Source organism: Lonchura striata, chromosome 7 (assembly GCF_050655825.1).
Source record: "Lonchura striata isolate lonStrDom1 chromosome 7, ASM5065582v1, whole genome shotgun sequence".
Lineage (NCBI taxonomy): Eukaryota > Metazoa > Chordata > Aves > Passeriformes > Estrildidae > Lonchura > Lonchura striata.
The window spans coordinates 14,038,871-14,059,297 of record NC_140709.1 but is presented as its reverse complement, the minus strand read 5'-3'; positions in this window follow the sequence as shown (position 1 = coordinate 14,059,297).

Genomic DNA, 20,427 nt, shown 5'->3' with positions numbered 1-20,427 from the left:
CCGAGCTGTCTAATGCACAGCTGATAAAGTTGTCCTGCTTGTAGTCTCTACCAGAGAATACTGGGCTGGGATAGAGCTCCAGTCACCCATCTTAACAACTTTGTTAAATTATTTTTGAATATCATAGGGTGTCCTGGAACTCCCAAGCAGCTCCCAGAGTTTGATATCAGAACTAGGTCAGATTTGGCTTTTTTGCTGCTGAGCTGTGGGCATGTGATAACTTTGTGGCATAGAAAAATCAAGGCCTGGGACATCACCTGTGTCAGACTGCTTTTTGAACTCTAAGTGGAAAGGAGAGTGTGCTCTGGTTCTCAGGAACCCTACATGTTTCAACTGGATCAGGAAGATGCCTGCTTACTCTGTCTGGTTTTGAGAGAGGTGCCAAAGACATCTATTAAAAAAGCTCCATCTTGGTCCTAAAACTCCATGAATCTCTTTGACTAAATCCTGCTATTAACACACTCCAGTAATAGTCAAGATATCCAGAGGTGTTCCTCACTTCAACTCCAAAGCAAACCTTGTCTGAGGAGTCTGATACATTGGATAGCCTCCCACAAAAGATGGGAGATGTAGAGATGGAGAATCACATAATCCAACTTCCCTGGTCTGGCCAATTTATGGAGCTGGATTTTAGTGCATTTCTCAAAAATCTTATGTAGTCTAAACCTTGTGCTGGCTAAAGGCAAGCTAGGAGCTGTTGGACACATAATGAATTGACTGGATCTCTGCTGTTGGTCAGGAGGAACCAGATGTTTGACTCCATGGGCACTCCCATGTGCCCAGCAAGGTTCCTTAGCTCCTAGTCACTAAAACACAATGAAGTAAAGGCTCAGACAGTGGGGAGCATTTTTGGACCACTGCATTTTATGCTGCCTTTGTGCGGACACCAAGTTGTGCCAGCTTTGTGCATTGTATTCCAACAGTGTGAAATTTGAGGCTGATTCAGAGCTTCTGGTGAAACATTTAGCTCTGAAACACTTAGCTTAGACTGGCTTTGTGGAGCTCTTCTATTCCATAATAATGAGCAGAATAAGCAGAGCTGTTGTCCCTCACAGCATCAGTTGGCCAACCTGGAGCTGTCGGTGCCAGGCAGGTTCACCCATCAAAGTGTCTGCTGTCCTTATCCCCCACTTACTGACAGGCAAATGGAGGCAAAACTCACTGCCAGTGTTTGCTGTTCTCTCTGGGGAGACAGGGAATAGAAGTAAGGCCTTCATTGCTGCCATTTGCTCCATTTGCATGGGTATCTTCCTGGATCAGCTAACCTCACTAAATTTAAACTCTCTTCTGGCCTTTGAAAACTCCTAAAATAAATGATTTATAATTCAAGTCTCTGCCTTATACCTCTTCTCTCTGATTATGCACCTTTTGCTCTCTGGAGCAGTGACAGAGCCTGTGGTTGCTGACGTGTGCATTGGCCCTGGTGGCAGCTGTAGCCCAGCATTCTGCTAAAGTCACGTGCTTTGAAGTGAAGACATGAATGGAGAGGCCTGTCTGGAAGTATCCAGTGATAAAAATCTCCTTCCCATATCCCACAGACCAGATAAGCAGCATCCTGCTGAGATGGGCAGGAGAGGATGGAGAAAGTGTGGCAAGCTGCACATTTGCTACTTACTCCAACATCAGTAGTCTTATGCAAATAGGTTTTTTTTTTCCTTTCTGCTGCTGGTGTTGAGAAGTTTTTTCAACAAGTTATTGAGATACATAGAGAACAACAGCTATTTTCATTTTTATATGTGCTTTTGCCTTTGCAGGGCCTTTTGCCAAACTGGTAAGGGAGGAAAAGTAATCTATATACATAGTATTGCCACCCAGGGAAAAGAATGTGGAATTCAAGAGTATACATTTAACCCAAAGTCCTGGATGCAAAAGTTAGATTTTTCAGGTCTTGTCAAGGACAAACACATTTTTCCTTTGTGAGAAACACTGGCCTGGAAAGTCTTGCTGGGATGGCTCTATTTCAGATCTCTTCCTATGTGACAGTGCTTGTTCACTGCTGGGACCTTCCCCAGAGGGGGGTGGGATACCACCATGGGTGGATAGGGATGGATGGGCTTCTCTGGTACCTCCAAGTGACTTATTACTTCCTTGTCTGTTTTTGAAGAAATAATCATGCTTCTAGAACAGAGTTGAGGGGTTACAGGAAGGCCATCAGGCATGGCTGGATGGTGGGAAAACACCCCTGAGACCCACACTGCCTGCTAGCATTAGTCTCATCTAAACAGCTTGATTCTGCTTTGAATTTGGATCTGCATCAGTGGAACTGCTGGGGAAGAAAGCTGTCATGAGTGAACAAAAATCCTGCTGTATTTGAGGAAGAAGCATTTACTGGCTTTGGTGACAGGCAGGGACTCCAGTGGGAACACAGTCTCCCTTTGCCATTTACAGTCCCCTCCTTGGCATGGGGTCTGCAGAGAAGAAAAACTTCCCCTCTTTTTTCTAGATCCACATTTAGGCTGTGCAGACCAACAGTGAGATAGGCCAGGAGTTACTGAGGGGAAGGAAAGAAGGCTCCCTTTTCCCTCCTACACACCAGCATGGCTGTTGTAGCATGGGTACAAGGGAGGCTTTCACTTTGTGGCTGCACCAACCTCTGAGACAAATCCGTGTCTGCAGAAATTCACTTTTCAGTATTAAAACAACAGGTAGGACAGAAAAGAAAAGTTGAAGAAAATATTGTGTCTAATCTGATGATAAACCTTTCTTCTGCTCCATCTTAATAAAGCTGTAATTGGCAGTGATTTCCCATGAGTGCCAGGAGATACTCCCCCTCTTTCTTCAAGGGTTGGGTTTCATCTCTGCTTTATTTGGTGAGAGGCAACTGATGTTTGTACACATTGTGTAGCCTGCAGCAGTTTGGGTTGTAATGTGGGGGCTGCAGCACTATGCTGAGCTGGGAGGATCAGCTGCCATGTTCAGGGCTTCAGGGAAGACAGGCTGATAAGGTGCTAAGGGACACATCTGCACTAGTGGGAAGGATGCAAGATGGAGCAGGGCAGAGGAAAAGGGACCAGATGCTTTCTGTTGTTGAAACTGATGTAAAGCCCCCTGCACTGTGGTTAGAAAAAGAGAATTTCTCTCTCTAGTGGTGCTAGAGCAGATGCTAAACCAGCTGGAGAAAAGATTTGCTTTGAGCTGATTGGCTGAGCAAGAACTAGAGTCTGCCTTGGAGGCATGGCCCAGGGAATGCACAAAGCTTGTGGTAGTTTCTGGCACTACAAGGAAAATTTATGCAACAAACAATTCAGGGGGAAATGAAAGTTGCCAAGAGATCCCTGACAACATTCAAGGGCTGTCTAATTTTAGTGGTCATGGCCATTAGAATAAAGCATACACTTACTTTCATGAACCCATCAAAGTTCTTGTTCCAAGAATTCTGATGCTGCTCCTGCCACTCCACAGCCACTTTGGGTTTAAGCTGGATGCTTTCCTTCTACCACCTCCACTTCTGAGGTGGATGTAGCTGGGAGAGGTGGACTGACATTTCTTCCTTTGTGCAAAGATCACCCCAGAATTTGTCCTGTTTAATGGAATGTGAACTCTGTCTCCATAGTGTCTGGAGCCCATGCAGAGATGCTTGACTTACCTTTAATCTAGCTGGACTGTGGGCTGCAAAAAGCTCAAACTAATTATAAATTCTAGGTAAAGATTTATCAGATATTTTTTCATTATCCTCTCATAAGTGGATTAGACCTTGCTGGTAGAAATAGAACAGTCATGGAATGAATGTAAACCCATGCCAGATCTGAATATATTTGCCTAGTTATTATACACAGAGCAATAAGAGGCAGCAGGATTCCAGTAATAGTCAACTTAATGTGTTGTTAGTTTTAAGTGATTGTACATCTCTTCCCTGCAGAAGCATTGTTTGCTACACAAGCACTTTACATTTAGGAATAAATAAAAACACACTCTAAATCATAGCATTACTGTGGACTCATTTTCTGTCTCCTGGGGCATCACATATCCAGTGAACTGATTCTGGATGAATTCTGCTTCACTGGGACACTGTATGCAGTGCAAGAGCATCTGCAAACCTTTTGTAATGCATTATCTATTGTTAAAAAAGAACTATGGTTATAAGGGGTACCTTTTATCCAAAAAAGGGTGAATTTCTTGCCAACTCTCTATTGCTGATTTCATTTTCTCTTTCCCATTTCAGGAGATACACTTAAAAAAATCACAGTGACCTGTTTTTGGTCTGCTATTTTTGAATTGTGAATCCTAGGAAAAAAATTAAGAAGAGTATGAAAAAGAAGAAAGGTGTACTGATGACTCTGAACATTTTGGGAATATTTTTCACAGTTTCATGTCTGATTTTTGAAGCAACTTGCCCTAGAAATTCCATGTGGAGTTCATAATAGATGCATTAAATTCACTAGGAAGGGAATCAACTTTGTTGATCAGTAAATTGAGTTTATTGTTCTAGCAGAAAAAGGAGCATTTGATAAGTTGCTCTCCAGTGATCTGGATCCCTAAAGGACTCATCATAGACTATGAGAGATGTGTAAACATCTCAAATAACAAGTTAAAGCCTTCTTTTTTATTAAAAAGAGAAAAAATAATTCTTCCCTTTTTCCTTATGGAAATTGCCTTAAAAATGTTACCCCTTTGCTAGGAATGACAAGTCTGTGAGAGAAAATAAATAGGTTTGCCTGAAACCTCACCAGCTGTGCTGCTGCCTGGTGCCTCCCCAGCTACCACAAAACAACTCTGAAAGTCAATTAGGCTCCTGGCAGAGATGTGTGTGCATTTGATGGGAGCTGCCACATTTTTGGAAATTTGAGCTCTTTTTTTTATATGTTAGCCATCACTCTGAATTTCTTGGGGCTCTGATGAATGTTTGCTGAAATAACAATGTTCTGTTAATGGCATTATCTATAAGGAAGGAACCGAAAGATCAGAAAAAATATATCAGACTTTCTTAACCTGAATTGAGTTTCCTACCAATATTTCTTTACATGCCTGTGTGTTTTCCCTTTTTCCTCTGCTTACATCCATATCCTGGAGCTGCCAGTTTATTGAAGGTTTACAGAGTTACTTTCCCCCTATCAAAGTATGTTTGTTGTGGGAGACACACGGAAAGACCTGGGTACCAGTGGATAAGTAGCAATGAATGCCTTGAAATAGAGTAAAATAGAAATATACATCTTTTAAAAACAGTCTGTAAATTAAACCCAGAATTCCTATAATTGTTTTAAAGCCCAAGTTCTGTCACAGCCTTCCCACTTGGGTTAGGGCACATAGCTCAGCATTTCAGCCATGAAAGCAGCTCAGCATATCTATTCTCTATCTATTTTCTCTATCTTACTCACTGAAGTCAACAGGATGAAGAACACAATTTAAGACAAAACACTATTTAAGTGAACTGAGAGGCACTATCCCTCAATAGGGAAATCCTCCCCTTCTTGGAGGATTACCCTTCTACCTTCACAAGTCCCAGATCTCCCAGGAACTCAGATGGTCTCATTTCCAAGTCTTTACCCTACCAGAAAGGTAACCTTTGTTTTTGGTTTTCTTTATAATGAGCAAAGTTGATTTTTTGTCTCTGTTTCCCTTGCCCTTTATACCATTAAAATTTAGAACAAAACCCTCATCTTACAAGCAGGTTTCATGCTCTTTCTTTAATCACTTAGTTCCACTGATTTAGACACTTTCCTTTGTTTTTCATAATTAGCTCTGTAGATTAAAAGCATGAGAGTTTCTGCGAAGGCTTATTAATTACTGGCAATAATTATTCATAGCAGAACTGCAGATGCTTTTAACCTAAGTCAGTGGAGGAAGGGAGGAGGGAAGCATTGGCTGATCTCTTGCAATCTGACATACCCTGTAATCTGAAACATTTCTTGACAGCTTAGTTTTCACCAGAACCCTTAGTGTGCTCTCTTTTAACTTCCTTCTAATCAGTAGCCAGCCTCAGGTGGATACCTCCTCTTGGCAACCTTCTGCTTTGTTCCCTTTCCCAGATATTCATTTTGTTGTGGCAATTGGATGCTCCACAGACATTGTTCTCTCAAACTCCTTTTATTTACTGTTCCCTCTCTATCATTTAAAGGGAAGAAATCCTATAACTGCCTTGTCTGAGCCAAGACTCCAGCAAGGGACCTCTATTTTGATGGCACATTAAATGGTGTCACTGATAGACCTCTTAAGCAAGAGTCAGAGGACCCTGTAATGTCCACAAGTGGAGATGTTAGGTAAGAGCTTCTTCATCTGTGCTAGGTCCTCTCCAAATCTGCTGTGTGTAGACATATTCTGTTTTATAAAAACAATGTAAGGGCAGGGTGAAGCTTTACAGCACATGACATTCTGGGAGATGAAGTGTAAAGTCCTCAGAAATAAAGCAAAGACTTGTTTTGCGTGAAGCAAAAAGCCACACTTGGAGAGAAAAAATGTACTTCAGACTCCCCTTGAGACAAATGTAATTCAAGATAATATATGCCAAGAACGGAGGTAAAGAATATCCAGAGGAAGCCATTTGTCATATAAAACAATGACGCCCTATTTTAATTGGTCTCACAAAACCCAGTAACAAGGCCGTGTATTTTGACATCCATCTACTGCCACCTTCTTAATCAGTCAGCTGTTGGAATATGTGCAAGTATCATTCTCAAACAATGGGAACTCCATGGCCTTTTTGCAAGGTGTACCTGGAGGTATAATCAGCCACTTTCCCCAGGTGTCAAGGGTATGGGAACAGGGTTGTTGAAGAGCTGCCAGCTCTGTAATGCAGGTGGAGTGTGCAGAGGACACAGCAGTTCAAGGAGGAAAAAGGAAAATGCTTCATATTTGCTGAAGACTCCCATTCCCAGCCCTTTGCAGATATACACATTTTCTCTCCTGAAAAGCAGTGATCAGTCTTTGCACCAGTGAATTCTTGTTTGTGGTGTGGTTTGTAAGATGTGGTTACATGCACAGGCTCAAGGCTGCTGGAGCTCCTGGCACCAGCCCTGTTTATGTAGATTTTTGGTGTCATTCCCTGCTTGATTAGGGAGAAGTAAAACTGTAGTGGTTTGTGGTTTTTTTTTTTTTTTTTTTTGTGTGTGTTTTTTTTTTTCTGGTTTTGTTTATTTGTTTTCCAAAGGACTGTCACTACTTGTATTTTTTTAAAATTTCATGTTTCATTACATAGAGTCTCTTGAGGGCACAATATATTCTTTGGCTGTTGCATCTCAGTGGACACAACTTCTCTGTATTAATTTCTTCTTTATAAGCCTTGATGACCAAATGAAGTACATTAAGTAGGAATAGTCATTTAATATCTCTTTGAGATTCATCCAGAAGTAAGTGTTGGTACTTTTATGTTTGATGGTAGTGCCTCAGTGCCTGTTGCCAAGAGTAATGAGATCCCAAGGTTGGAGCTAACTGGGGAACTCTGGGAGCATATAGTGAGAAAGCTTTCCTGACTTGCTGTACCCTGCAGTATGTGGAATAAGTAGATAATGCAAATACAAAGTCGACTAAGTTCATATTTAAAGGTGGTGTTAAATTGTGTGTCTCACTTTGAGTAAATTTATATATGATAGAGATTTGAGACTGAGATATTCAAAGAACATCCAAGGATATTTTCAAGATTAGAGAGCCCCACATTATTAAACAAATACATTTTAAAAGTCTTCTTCTTGGCTTCAGTAGATAAAATTCTAATCTGAGAGTAATACACATGTTTAATTGTCTTCAAAAATCAAGGTCCCAGAAAATACCTATGGTGATAGCAATGGAAGGGACAGCTGGTGTTACTGTGTCCAGGCAACTGCTTCACATCATTTTTTCATACATTGAATCCTATTTCCTCCTGCACCAGTTAGGCAATTAGTCTTACTTATGGCTGACTGCTCTTTCCAGCTTCCTTGCTCCTTGGGCAGGAAAGATTTTTTTTTTTAGCCTAAGCATTTTCCTGGAGAGGCCACAACTGTTGCATGTTAGAAAGATCAGATTCAGAGGTTTGAAATTGCAAAGTTCCCTTTTTGCTTCTCCTCCCATCCCTTTTTACTACATACAGGCGGTACATTTGTTGTTGTCAAAGCATATAGTCTCACTCATAAAAACGGGACAGATTTATTAAAAATCCTCATACCTGCAATTTCCAAGGTCTGAATTCTTCAGTTTTATTCAGTTCCAAATTGTCCTTTTGCCTCAGATGTAGCTGTGCTTTCTTTGCACTCTTGTCCTCACCCTACATTTGTCCCCTCACCCTACATTTGTCCCCACAGCTGACACCACTGCCCTTATTGAGCACAAAGTGTGCAAGGATCATGCCAAGCCCATCTTTAATCTTTACTTTATCCTCACTGCTTAGTGGTCCAATGTGTTGCCTGTCACCTGAAGGGGCATTTGAGCCCTAGGATTATTGGTTGCATTTTTTTTTTTTCAGCATATGCCTGGGAACCAGTCTACCTTAATGACACAATTCTCACTAGTCTGTCTTTTCCTCTAATAACATTACAGAAATTGCTATTCATATCCAACTCTGAACCTGGAGGGGGAAGCATCTCTAACAAACTCCAGCACTCCTCAATAGAATCTCTTATTAACTTTTCTCTAAGCAATTTCACACAAAAGCAGTCTATTTATCCTACTTCTTCTCATTCACTGGGCTGCACCAAGCAAGGCTGCTCGGCCATCTTTGCCCTTCTTTCCGTTTCCAAACCCATTATAACAATGGTCACTATTTTGTTGTGTTTATGTTACTCCACTTATTTCTGATTTGACATAGATAGCATCAGTGTTCTAAGACCACTGCTTTATTGCCCACGTAATGTGCCTTGGGTTAATATACAAAGTTTCTCTGGTAATCCTCAATGTCTTGACCAGACCAGGCAAGGTCATTTTAACAACTGTATCACCATTCTGACAACTGGGGAGCCTCACAATGTGTTTGTGTGATAATATGACTCTGTTATTATACTCTGATGGAGCCAAAGGAGACCACTGTGCAGTGAGAACCTTTGCAGTAGCATAGCTGATCCTTATCCTTTTAAGTAGGCTTCCTTTCCCTTTGCTGTTCATTTTCCTACTCAGTTCTATTCCATTCATTTATTTTTCTTGTATACTTGATTTTCCTTTCACTCTTCATTAAATGCAGGGGTGGACTCAGCACATATAATTCTCTTCCCATTATCTAGTTTGAAGCTTATCTACTTCATCTCATCTGCCTTGACCACATGATGGTCAGGGTCAGTAACATCCTGACTTGCATCAAGAATATTTCAGGCAGCTGTGCACAATAAAGGAAACAAGGAGGCAGGCCATGGAATTGTGAGGAAGTGGACAGAAAGCAAATGAAAATATATACTTAATTCCCCACACTGCACCATTAAACTGTTGAACTTAGGATGTATTCAAACAGAGGAGTTCAAGAAGAGACTTAACAAATTTTAGGCATAAAATCTGCAAATGCTTTTATGCACAAAGAAACAACCTGAGGCACAAGATGATTTTTAGTGCCTTCAATTTTCAGGGAGCACCACCCCAGGAATGTGTTGCCTTGTCCTTTTAATCCATCTGTAAGCTTCAAATGATAGCCATTGGATGGGATAGGACCCTTAACTACATAAAATCCATGTAATTCTGATAATCTTGGATCTGCTGGGGAGAGTTTACCCTTCTGTGCATCCCCAGTTTGTAGACATTTTTCTGGTGATACAGCTTTGATGATGATTGTTTTGACTTTTCTGACTATCAACCCCCTGTTTCTTGGGGTGTTTTTTTTTTTTTTTTTTTTTAATTAGGCATGTGGAAATTAAAATCCTTGTCTTGTTTTTGCTGAATGTGTTAAGTATTCTGCAGCCAAATCTGTAGTGCTGGCATTACACAACAATATGAAGTACTACTTGAAACAGAGGTTGCATTTCTCATCTGGCCAGGTTCATTTGTTTGGACGATCTAATGCATTCTGCAAAACAGGGAGAGAGAGAAACTGCTTTTGCCCTCTGAAAAGCAGAAAGCATTATGAAAAATAATGAAATACAGTACAGTCCTGATTATTCAGCTGCCATAGGGAAAGCTAAATAAGCCTGGGTAACAGGTTTCAGAAATTCAAGGGACTTGTCAGCATAATTAATAGAAATCAGGGGACATGGACATGTTTTGGATAACAGAAAGTGCTGGACAACAGAGGCAGGTGACCTAAGGTTATATTACAATACCAAAGCCTCATTGTAGCTTCCAAAGCTCTCATATTAAAAGACTTTCCTAGTATCTGATTACCATCCAAAATGCACTCTGCTTGAGAGAGAGACAGTAACCACCATGGGTACTACATACAGTAAAATAGGATCAAAACCCCTCAAGTTATGAGGAAAGGGACACTAACTAGTGATGTTTATATGTTTTTTCTCGAGATGTGATTAATTTAGTCAAAGTGAAACTACACAGCAGTCTACAAAAGGGATAAGCTTCTGATTGCTTTAATTCTCTAGGACTTTCCCCTTTTCACAGCATCTATTGATGCAGCACATTTTTGTCTCATCACAAAAGCTACCCTTGCATGTGTTGTTTTAGGTACCATTTACAAACCACTGTGGAGTAGCAGTTGGCAGAAGCTGGTATTTAAATAGAAACATTTTAATGGCAATTAGAATAATTTATTCCTGTTCCATTTGCACAGTTAAGCTACGTTCTGCTCTAAACATAAGGCACACAAATAGATAAATGGATAATCGTGCAGGCATCACACTGTCAAAACTAACACTGGTTGATCACAAGGCAAAATTACATTGGCTTCTCACTCTGCAAATGTTGCATTTCCAGATATATCTCTAATGTTTTTCTACATCTTCAATGGAATTTTGTTCATTGTTTTGTGAGGAAGTCCTCATAAAGAAAACAAAATATTTACTATGCTTGGGATCTGAAAATAAATCTTAACTGGTTTTAGACTCTAAGACATTAAGAACTGATAGAGGATTGGTCAATCTGACTGTAAAGCTGCTCAGACACCAATTGTTTCTGACTAGCCCAGTGGAAAATTTGCAAATAATAGTGCTTTTCTGAAAGTGCTTTTAGCAATTACTTTATTTGGAAATTTACTGATATATACATAAAAGTTATATTTTAAACAAAAATAAAAAATTAGCATTCTTTTCTCTCAAAAAACATCCAAAATGCTGTTACTTTCAGACAAATTCTGATCATGTCTATTTCATTATTATACTTCGTAGTTGAATATTTAATTCTCTCATAAGTAATGAAATGTTTTAACTTATTGTTTTCAAAATCCCACTGAAGAAAATGCCTCTGCTTGTTTTGGCCTGGATGTACAGCAGCTGCAGCTTTGTCTTCTTTGCCATGGTGCAGCTACTCTTCTGCAAGGTAGAATATTCTGCGACAGAATATTGGCACATGGTTAAATCAGCTTTGTTATTCTCACTCATTGAGGAGAAAAGAACTACTGTGTGCTTTTCCCTTTACCCCTACCACTACTTAAATTTGTGTGGTTATTCCTAAATTTTGTAGGGAAACAAATCCAGTCTAAAATCAAATTTCCCCCCCTCCCCCTTCAGGAATAGCTTGGAACTGCTAAGTAATTTTATAGTGTTTATCATTAACTGTTTAATCAATAGTGACTCATTATCTCTATTAGCAAAAAAGGAAAAAACCATGGAAAGTACAAGGATGACCCTTTGGCAGGTGTCACTGTACAAACACAGGATTGAGAATGCTTTGCTTTCTGTGAGGAAGGTTCAGAAAGGATTAATCACTAGGACTACCCACATCTGCGCTTGAAATTAAAATATGATGAAAGTTCAGGGATGTATAATGCAGAACTAGAACATCTAGGCTTCACAAGGCAGCAGTTCAGGACCCAGGGCATTTTATTTGATATATTCATTTTTCAAGTGATCTATGCTGAATTTAAATGGTGATAACTCACACGTCTCTCTTTTAATTTACTGCACTAGAGCAACTGGGTACTTCCTACAGAAAATCATCTCAGGTGATAAACATGCATGAGGTGGGTTTTGCTGGGTTTTTTGTTCTTCCTATCAACAATATATTGCTTGCATTGATGGGTTTATGACATATGAACTGTGGTCTTGCACTGGTGGGTGTCTCTGTGCCATGTCTGTGGTCAGGGAAGTTCTGGGCTTCACTGACAAACAGGGCAAAGCCTGGAGCTCCAAGTACACAGTGGAAATTGTGTTGTATGACACCGCTTTCTTAAGGGTAACAAATGAATGCTTTTACGAAAAAAAAGTGAAAAAAACCCAACAAATGTGTCCCAGGAAAATTTCTGATTGCATTATGAAACATAAAGACTATTTGTGTTGTCAGCCAGGGAACATTCGTGATTCATTTGATTCCATAAGGAAAAAACCTCAACCAGCTGATAGAAAAAAGAATTACTTCAAGCATGAAAGGAACATTTTATTTTTATAAATATATAGGAAATTCAAACCAGCTGCAGTTAAAAATATCCTTTGTTTGCAACCAGCATGTCAAAATTTTGTTTTGACAGAGTTTTTATGCAAGTATTGTAACCATTACCTGATGTGAAGACCTGACATACAGACAGAAATCTTTATTGCCTGTATGCCACGTGATCATCTCCTTCCAACATCCCTGTAACTAATTTCACACACACACCTCCTTTGGGATTTGAGATACATGTAAATGGTCAGCTTTGTATTTGTTCTGGAAGTCTTGTTATACATGTTGGTACATGTACTATTAAAATGTAAGTCAGATATTCACAACCAGGAAGGGGTTGCTTGCCTTCTGTTGCTATTTTCTGGATAACCCAATCTGCATCAGGATAAAACATTTTGCAGGTCCTAATCAATTTCTCCAATCTAGCAACATTTTTTTTTCTGTGATATTTTCAGACTTTGACCTCGCGTTTTGTTATTACCTCTGTCCTCTTGCTTACATATGCATGAGAGGATCTTCATAATTCTTGCATGGAATATTTGGTTGACACTGTGGTCCTAAGATGGTGTCAGGAACACAGGACCTGAGGGAGAGGACAGATGCACAGCTAAACAGCATAGGAATGATGTGAGCAGTGTGGGATGGTGCTGGAGTGGGTAGGTAGGTCAGGTGAAGGCTGAAATTGGAGAATGGATGGATGGATGCAGGGGGAGGCAGCCAAGAGATCAGCAAGGAGACAGGGCTGGACAAGGGAGCCATGGAAGAAGGGGTAAAGAGATTAGAGGATCAGAGGCTTCAGCTGCAAACTAGCTTGGCAGGCAGGTGTGAGAGAAAGTTCAAGGGGTCAATGTGCTCGTGTTGGAGAAGCAGTGATGCACTGCAGGGGAGAGCCCGGGGCTGCAGCAGCCTGCAAGTGGCCTCTGGAACAGGCACAAAGATCATGAGCTCAATAGCTAAACTATTTGAGCAAATTAATTATGTAAATGATGCATGTTCCTTATTTAACAAATGGAAAATTAAAGAGCCTTACACTGCAAAGCAAACAGCAATTAAACCTGCTGCATCTGCACACGTGTCTGTGCACCTGGATACCAAATCACTGCTACCCAGGGCCAGGACAGTTTGCTTCAGTGGTAGCAGCTCAGGTAAAAATAGTGGCAAACTGTGAGAAAGGCTGTAGCTGCTGCAATGCTTTTAGGGAATATACTTTCAACTAAAACATAAATATTTTAATTGAATTATTTGCCATAAATCTATGGATTTATTTCCATGAATCTATTTTCTAGAAATCCATTTCTAATGTATATGCATGAGAGAAAGTACTGGAAGCCAAATTAAATCCTGTGGTATGTAAACATACATGCATGCATGCATATTGTTTTTGGAAATACATTTGGTGTAGAAGTGGCTCATTAACCTGCTGTAGTTTTTAATTAAAACAAAAAGTAAGAAGGCTGGATGTCATAAACAATACTGAAGTGAGTAGAAAAGGGTCAGGCAGAGTGTCAGCCTTGAAATTCAGATTAAGGCAATTATTCAAACCAAAGGCACAACAAGAAAGCCAGATGTAGTGAGTACTGAAACAAATACCCTCTTCAGAGGGGAGCAAGCAGAGTGAAAAGCTGCCATTCACCTGCAGTGTGATGTCCTAAGGCTGAAATATAACAGCTGGGGAAGAACTGCAAAATTTTGACTGAAGTTGAGAGCAGTTTGATGTTGTGCCTCTGTGCACGGTGTGTGGAATGGGCTCAGCTGAGTGGGGCAAGGCAGGTTCTCCTCTTGACAGAGGTTCCATCCAGGCCAGGGTGTTGCCTAGGCAGGATCAAAGAGCACTGATACTTAGAATTAGAAATTCAATGGGAACTCAAAAAAAAAAAAAAAAAAAAGGGTGAATTTATGTCTTGTGACACATTCCTTCTCATGTTGTTGTTTGATAACCTTTATGTATTTCACAGGTGATAACTTCTGTCTCTCTCACCTTCTGTAATCTCTTCTCCCTCACTAAATGCATTTTTACTCCTCTTGCTTCTAATGTCCCTTTCCCTTCAAGTACCTGATTGATTAAAACATTTAGGTTAACCTGGGGGCATAATTTCTAACCAGTGGTCACAGCTAGACTTTGCATCATTGTTGGGACTGATGAAGGAGCTGCATACCTCCTAGCTTGCATGCTCTTCTACCTCTAAAGTGTCAGCTACAGACTATGTCACTTAAAATGCAAAAGCTGCATTTTTGGCCCATTAAAGTAAATTTCCTCAGGATATCCATCCACCGAGACTTTAACCTGAAAAGAAGAAAAACGTGGAAGATTAATATGTCAAAGTCATACACTTTCCAGACTGCAATGAATCCCCTGTGTGGCAATTCTCTCTCTTCTGACCATAGGAATTGCCAAAGCCAACAAAAATATCTGTTCCACTCCAGAGATGAGTGTGACCCTGGCAGCACCTGCAGTTCCCCTGGGTAGGAATGACAGAGCTTTTCTGGTAGCCTTTTTGGCAGCTTCCAGGCACGAGCACAGCTGCCTGCATTTGCAGGGCTGAGCAGCACCAATCCAGAGTGGAAGGGAAGGACGGTGATATCTGGGAATCAGCCATGGCCCTGTTCATCCTGCTGGGCCAGCCTGACCTCTCTGGCCTTCTTTCTCTCGCTGGTCGAAGCAGGGGCTGACCTGCAGCTCCTCAGTGAATGAAGCACCAGGCAGGGGCTTGGTTTTACTTCTCATGTAGTACTTGAACCCACAGATTTATATCTGTGCAATGAACAGTTTGAAAACACATCAATGCTCCAACCGGCCACAAAATGCCTCATTACCTTTAAAAAGCTGAACAGTTTACAGCCTGTGAGAGGCCACAGGCTGAGATGTGGCCCTGGTGTAAAGCTCCCAGCAGGAGCCAGGCTGGGAGGAAGCAGCCCCTGAACATCCTCACAGAAATGTGTATGAGCTTGAGCCTTGTGGAGGGAGCCCCGGGCACTGTGGGGAAATTTCTCAAAATGTTTCTAAATTTGGCTTCTGATTCACATCAGTTCTTTGCTGATTTAATTTGGGATGAATGAATAAGTAGTTTAATGGATACTAAGAATCCTCCTTGGCCCTCCCACTGTTACATTGTCAGATACAACTGCACTGGACTGTGGTGCTCCTCTGAACCAGATTTATCCACAAATGGAGCTGGACTCCTTAGGCAACTGTACAGATGCTATTGTTGTCCTACTGAGATCTAGTGAATCTGTGCTGGTGTGTGAGGTACTAAACTTTGTCTATTCCTGTATTCTCCCTGAGCACTGTAAATCTGGATTTCCAAAAGGTCCAGAATCTCTCCCTTCAGTGTGCTCAGAAAATGACTTTCAGTCAAGATATTAGCAGTCATTGGTTATTTGCAATTCTCTTAAATGTAAGGACTTTAAACGGATCTTCTTCCTTTTGTTCTCTCTGAGCCTCAGGGCTTTTCCATTCAGTGCTGCTACAGTTGTTCTTTTGTTTACTCGAGTGTATAATACCCTCAAAGAATTTCCTTCTCAGAACCACGGGCAGGAAAAGTCCTGGTGCGGCTGCTGGAGAGAGCAGCGCTGCTCTTCTGCGCTGAACTGAGGCTGAGTCAAACCCTCCTTTGCAACCCGAATTTGAGCTTGCATGGGGATGGTAAAGGCAGAAATATCCCTACCACTAACAAAACCTCAAAGTGCTGAGGCAATGAGAGCATTCCTGTTTCTTTCCAGAGGGCTGTGTTACTCCAACTGCACAGGGAGAGATGGATGGATGGATGGATGGAGAGGGCACACTAACCTGGTAATGTGTACTAAGTAGTCTGATAAAAGACTCATCAGGGTCAGTCTTCCATAATTCCTGCTTTTCCCAGTGTGACTGTCTGTGTGAGAGGTGAAACACTGAGGGATAGAAATGACCTGCTGCCATTTTACCAGAAGAGTGGAATACGAGCGTCTTCCTTCAAACAGCAGTTTCTGGGAAAAGCAGTCCCAAAAGAAAATTGCAATGGTCCCTGAGGTAAAAGTTTTTGAGCTTGGTTTTGTTTTCTGCTCTTCCATTGACTGATGAAGTCACGTGGTGTTGAAGGTTGGGAAGCAGGAAACATGGATTCCTAGCTGATGGGCCATGCTCCCTTCTCTATTTTACTAGGAAAAATACTTGAGTTGCCTTGAGGATCAAGCCTCTTGCTCTCTCTCTGTCTTGTCAACACCCATGGCTGCTCCACTCACCTGGGATGCTTGGGGTTCTGATTTAACATATACAGACGTCACTGCTGAAGTCTGCCTTTTTCAAATAATTTAGTAAACTCCAGGTTTTTTGCAGGTTACTTTAACCTTTTGCTCCACATCCAAACAGACAACCATCTTGTTAGATGGAGAACACTGCCATTTTAAGGCCAAATTTCTTGGAAAGTTTTAGTAAAATAAGAAACAGACTCACTCTGTGGTTTGTGGTGGTTTTTTTTTTTTTTTTGGTGTGGTTTTTTGGTGTGGTTTTTTTTGGGTTTTTTTTTTTTTTTTTTTTTTTTTGTTTGGTTTTTTTTTACATAGGCGGGGTTGTAATTCACCCTACAGCTTTAGAAAGCAAAGTCAGGGAGTTCAATCTGTGATAAGTATGCTCTAAATATGAAGGAAACCAAACCTGATAAGTGATCCAGGATCAAAACCTGCAGATCAAAACACTTCTGAGGAAATCCAACAGGCTGTTATGGGGATATAGATCTAAATCTTGCAGGTGGTTTTTCTTTCTTTTCTGATAAGCTGAGACAAATCTCTACATCTAAAGGTCTCACATCTTCCAAATGCCCAAAGCTTGGAGCAGTTCTGAGTTCCATGGTGGGAACTGGGTTCCATCCAAAGATACATGGATATTCTGCTCATCAACAAACAGATTTGCCTGCACTGACTCAACATGGGGCTATGCTCAGCATAAACCACTTGATATGTTTTTATGAAAAGGTGCAGAACACTGCCTTGAGCTCAATGGTGAACAGTGAGTTATAAAACTGATTTCCTGTTAAACCTTTGAAAAAGCTACAGCTTACATCACTGGCTTGAGGGTGGTGGGGAGAGAAGCTGTAAAAAATATATTGCTCCAGCTATGGAATACACTAGCTGAGATCCAAAGATTTATTTCTAGCTTAGTCAATCAAACATGGAACAAGGAATTGAACCTCAGGCCAGACAAGTTTCACAATCACCAATGATTTAAAATCTGGACTTAACAACAGACAATAATGTCTTCATGTTTTTGGAAAAATGAATACCGGTTTCAGGATGGAAGTTGCCAAGGAGTTGCCAAGACTCCAAACACATCACATATGGTTTGAACAGCAGCTGTTGTTGAAACATCTCAATCAAGATTTTCCTTAACACAGTGTCCTTGTGTTACCACCTTAGGAAGGAATTCTTGAAGCAAAACATTTTTAGAAATACTCAATTTTATTAAGGAAAGGGGTTCCAGTGGAAACTGATGATAAATTAGTTAATTTCTTCTAAATTTTCTTGGGAAAGGTATTTTTTTTTTTACTCAAAACAAGACCAAACAAAAAAAACAAACCAGAAAATATTTTTACATTTTCAGTTATCTAGCAAAACATTCTCGGTATTTTAGAGAGATGCTGGCACTTCTTCTGTCACTTCAACCTCTTTTTAACCTTTGATGAAAAATTGTGGCTTGGCAGGTGATTTCTATCTGGAGACCCCATCAAGAACAGCAGCAGCAAAAAAATTACCAGCCTCAAGAGCAGAAAAAAAAATTAAATTACACCAGTACATCCAGTAATTACTTGCAATCACTCTTGTCTTTGTTTCCCTCTTTAGTAGCCATGCCTTCCTTTATTAATTTAATTACAGCTCTCTAACCTCAGGTGGCTGCCAAGTATGGGTCTGAGTGGCAAAAGGAGCAGCGTGGCAGAGAGATTCCCCCAGACCTTAATTTTTAATGGTTCAAAGCATGGCATCTTATTATTTAATAACTTAATTGCCAGAAGCTCCAGTGCTTTTGTAGATCAGAAGTTAATTCTTATTTTCTTTCCCTTGCAGCAAAGCATGCCTCCCTGCAGTCACTCTGTGGTGGTGCCCCTGGCTGGAGGGAAATGGTGTCTCAGACTTTTGGGGAATATCTTTTTAATTTCAGTGGCCTGGTAATTATAAAAATCTATTCCCACCCACATTGTTAATTTTCATTAGAAACTGACAAGGGTAATCAATCCTTAAGCTAGTATTTGAGGACCTTTTATAAACTGCCTAAACCAAACTGCTCCAAAATGCCACAGCTCTTATTAACACTGGAGAAACTGAGAATCCAACCAGAAAGTTAGTGAGGCCTCCCAGGTCCTCAGCACTGCAGAGGCATTGGCCTTTTAAAGAGAATAGTAAAATGTATGCTTTTCATTCTATCTTGTTCAACCTAAACAACTGATGCCATCTCATCCATCAGGATACTGAAAATTATATAAGGCCATCATTTACCATCAGTAAAAACAGATTGAGTCTGGCTATGCAGCCTGAGTTTAGTTCAATATTTAATGACTCATGTGTTGCATTTTATTTCATCTGCAGTAGTTTTCTGCTTCCTTATTTATTACAATCATCTTTATTCCCTGTAGTAGCACCTAGCAGTCAGACTATTCCCAGCTGCTTTGAGGGGATAAAGAAGCCAGGTCCAGAGCTGTGATGATGTGAACAGCGAAAATGAGAGGGCGAAGGAGAGAGATGGATGATGGATGGAGAGCAAAGGAATGGCAGTTGTGCTGGTCTACCAGCTTTACATAATGAAGTACAGGATTTTTCAAGGACCTTTTCCATCCTGTTTGTGATGGTTCTGCTGTCCATACTAAGCTTGTATGTGAAGGTCTCAGAATTTTTGTGATTACTTTGTTTCTGTGAAATGCAGCAGGGCTCTTATCCTGTTGAATGGTGGGGAGCTGTGCACTGCTCCCCATCTACCTGAGGTATCTCAGGTGAGTTTAGTAGTGGTGTCCTGAAAGTGGGGAAGAGAACACTAAGGGAAGTCCCAGGTAAAGCAATTTCTGGAACAGATGGCAAATGTAGAGAAGTTGTCAGGGTCACTGGAACAAACAGCAGCTTTGGGGTAAGAAATTTACCTTGTGTAATATTTTAAATCCAAACAACATGAAGATCATGAGGATGAAATCAAAGGACTCCCTTCTGTCTCAGAATGGGAAACTGGGACTGGTGTCAGGGTTTGCTTAAGAGATCTCTGGTGAAAGAGGCTCACAACAGTAATAAATCCTGTGCAAGGTTATTTGCCACACAGAACTGAGCCAGTCCCATCCACCTCTGAGGGTTCAGCTTCTTTCTTCCTCAGAGGAAGGACTGTCACACCAACCCGGCACATAATGACACATACGCAATGGTGAAAGGGACAGAATATAGTGAGTCAAACAAGCTGTCCCCTGAGAAGACAGCCCTGGAGTCAGAAATCTGTCCTTGAGAAGCATTTGGAAAGTTGGTTTGCTGTTGATATAATTTTTGGGAGATAGAAATCCCTCAAAACTTGCTCTGCGGTTGAGGCATTTGTTTGCCAGCAGGGATCGTGGTGTGGGAACTGCTGAGACAAACAGGATTGTAGAAGAGGTTTTGCTAAATTTGAAAGCACTGCTTTTGTAGTTGACTAGTGTCACCTTTAGCCAAAGCATAAGGACAATGCTAGATCATGGTCTGACAGATTCCTGCACATCAGCAAAATCTGTGACCAAAGTCCAAAGGCAGTTCATATCTTAGAAAAACAGGTACCACTTCTATTAAGAGTGCTGTTACACCAATCCATCCCCTGACTGCCACACCCTTACCCACATTCCAGGCTCACATTCCTCCTCCTGGGAGGAGCTCTCCTGTGGACTTTTGCAGGGCCAGTTCAGCACACTAAGATGAAATCAAACAACTGTTTCACCAGTTATTGCCACTACTAGGTAGAACAGCTTTCTGCTACCCAGCTAAATTGCTGTAGGCTTTTGTGGCAATGCTGCTCAAGGCTGTGGCTCCATGAATATTTCTTTTGGCAGCTGGATGAGATGGGGTCCCTCTGCTTAAGCTCACCGT